The sequence below is a fragment of the Mangifera indica genome, chromosome 15, assembly GCF_011075055.1.
Source record: "Mangifera indica cultivar Alphonso chromosome 15, CATAS_Mindica_2.1, whole genome shotgun sequence".
Taxonomy (NCBI): Eukaryota; Viridiplantae; Streptophyta; class Magnoliopsida; order Sapindales; family Anacardiaceae; genus Mangifera; species Mangifera indica.
The window spans coordinates 5,392,375-5,395,389 of NC_058151.1; the positions used below are offsets into that span (position 1 = coordinate 5,392,375).

Here is a 3,015-nt window from a genome sequence, read left to right on the forward strand (position 1 = left end):
GGCATATTCAATGTATGAACATCACGGTTTTGGGTGAAAAACTTGCCACTAAAAGTCATTCAATTTCATGCGAATTCGATATAATCTTTTTATAAATAAAAATGCATCTCATATCCAGAATTCGTCCTAACATGATTCTAGGCATCAATTTTATGAAATTACAACGAATTTATCAACAATTAAAACACGTCCTTATGCATTTATATTAAAAATAGGCACTGTTCATGACAATAAATTTCTAAAATTGCTTTATAATCATGTTTATGTCACTAACATCACAATCAAACATTTAAAACATGCTCTAATACCAATGTTAGCAGAAATTAAAAGGGTCCAAAATCATAGAAAAAAATACCCGGATTCAATTTTTTAAATTTTGATGATGATTAGTGATCTAATACATTCCAGTTAGAAATCTACAATACAATTTGCTTGTACAATACATTCAAGTTATATATGAATGAAGTCTCGGACGATGATATTAAATTGAGGTTGTTCATATTCTCACTCAAAGGCAAAACGACACCATGGTTGGAATTGAGAACTCTAGGATCTTTTGCAACATCATATGCTCTATCACAAGCTTTTTTGACAAAGTAGTTTCCTCTAGGAAAATTATCAAAGCTTATGAATGATATCACTACCTTTGCTTCATAGGAAGATGAAACATTATATAAAGCTTGGGAAAGATACAAAGACCCTCAATGACAATGTCCACATCATGACCTACTAGATTAGTTAATCATGTAGACATTTACAATAAGTTATCATGATAGATTAAGAGCCATTTATATGATTGAGTTAGTAGTCTGATAATGGGAAAAACAATTGAAGAAGTGTTATAGCTCATAGAAAAGATGGCAATCGATAATTTTTTGATATAATGGCAGTGAAATAGCTCATAGGAAAAATCTAGGAATTCACAATGTAAAAGGAATCACAATGATAAATGTGAAGCTAAATGCTTTAATGAAAAAAATTACAAAAATTAGACATAAAGGCAGTGAGGGTATCTAGTTGTGAAATGTGTGGAAGAGGAAATACGAATCTAGAATGTCATCTAATTTCTTAGTACCCTCTAGCTACTATTATTACTAGTGAGGGCAGGGAAACCCATATTCAAATTCCTATAATCTTGGTTGGAAAAATCACCTGGCCATTTCATGGAATAATCAAGCTTTCATCTTTAATTTGAGTCAAAATTTTAGGTTAACATCTTTAGGTTTCAAACTTAGAAATCCAAATATGTAGCCATTACACCTACGACTTTAAGAGGAAAATCCAACCTAGAATTAATGATTGAGAGCTTCATCTTGGTGCTAAAATAGAAAGTCAATGCATAAATATGAGGCAATCAAACAATAATGTGAAAGTTGATCAATTGGCCACATATAACTAGATGTTGGAAATTCAGCTGAGTCAACAGACCAATGCATCAAGTTCAAAAGATATGCGAAAATTGCCAAGTCAGCAATAAAATCCAAAGCAACATTGTAAGACTGTCATTATAAGAAGAAACGAGAAATAGTATAGGGAATTCATGAAAAAGAAAGACTCTAATACAGGTGTATTAGATTCTAATACAATAGGAAGAGGAAAAAGTAGTAAACAGTTTGGGAAATGCCAAAATAGAGAAAAAGGGCAAGGAAAATGTAGAAAAATCAATCTTGCAAAAATAAATATGACACTCCATTGCCTTTTCCATAGCAGTTTAAAAAGGTTAGGTCAAACTAACAATTTGCAAATTTTTTAGAAGTCTTTAAACAGATCCATCTGAATGTGCCCTTTGTGAAAGCAATTATACAAATGCCAACATATGCTAAGTTTTTAAAAAACATCTTATCCAATAATAGGAAGTGGGAAGAATTCAAAACAAAGGCATTCTAAAAGGAATGTATTGTGATCTTGCAACATAAATAACCACCAAAGTTAAATGATCCAAAGAGAGTTTCTATCCTTTATATAATTGGTAAAAAAAAATCATTTGATAAAGCTTTATGTGATTTTTGAGCTAGTATAAGTCTATTGCCTTTTCTATTAATAGGAGACTTAAACCAATCACGGTGACGTTACAATTGGTGGATAGATATCAAGTACCATACAGAAGTGCTAGAGAATATGCATTTATAAGTTGAATGTCCTGGTAGATTTTCTACTACTAGAAATTGAAGAGGATGTTCAAGATCCACTAATTTTTGGGAGACATTTTCTAGCCACAGTTAGAGCAATAATTGATGTCATGAATAAGAAACTTACATTTGAAATCAGTGACAAGAAGATAAAGTCTAATGTATTGTAATCATCTAAACAACTTTCTATTGTAAATTCTTGTTGTATGGTTAATGCCATGGGTAAGTGCTTTAATGAGTTGTGCTCAACCTTAATTGGAATGAGACTGAGGGAAAGTTTTCCATTGGCTAGTCATGTAATTAAAATGATAAACATTTTATCACAGATGGATGTATTTGAGATTATGATGTCTCATACCCTCAAAGTAAATTTTTTCCTACAATCATTGAAGCCTAGTTATAAATCATTTATAGCAAATTATAATCTAATTAGATTAAGCGAAATCGCCTAGGTTATTAAATGAGATTCAACAATATTATTGACAAGAGAAAAATGATAAGGGATAAGAAGTCATTCTTGAAATTTCTTCTAATAAGATTAAGAAGAAGCAAAAGAATCAGAAGAAGGTTGAAAAGTTGGAAACATAATGTGGCTTTTATGAAAAAGGGTGCATCCAAGGCCAAAAAGACCAAAGATAAACAATAATGTTTTTATTGCAACAGGGAAGGACATTGGAAGAACTTTCCTCTATATCCTTAGAGCTTAAAGAAAGTTCGAACAAGTATGTCCTATTGTTATATTATTGAATTTGAATTAACGGTTAATTCAAATTATCATTATTGGATATTAGAATCAGTAGCAATATCTCATATTTGTGTTTCATTACAAGGGAAGTAGAATAGTTTTCCACTCTTAAGGAATAAAGTCATTTTGAAGATGGACAAT

At 30.8% G+C, this 3,015-nt stretch overlaps 1 non-coding gene across 1 annotated transcript; it reads right to left on the bottom strand.

Moving 5' to 3' along the window:
* Window positions 1-621: 621 nt before the first annotated feature.
* On the bottom strand, window positions 622-728 carry LOC123198434. Its single transcript, XR_006498017.1, has one exon. It is a non-coding gene; the product is annotated as a small nucleolar RNA R71 (small nucleolar RNA).
* Between the last annotated feature and the right edge of the window lie 2,287 nt (window positions 729-3,015).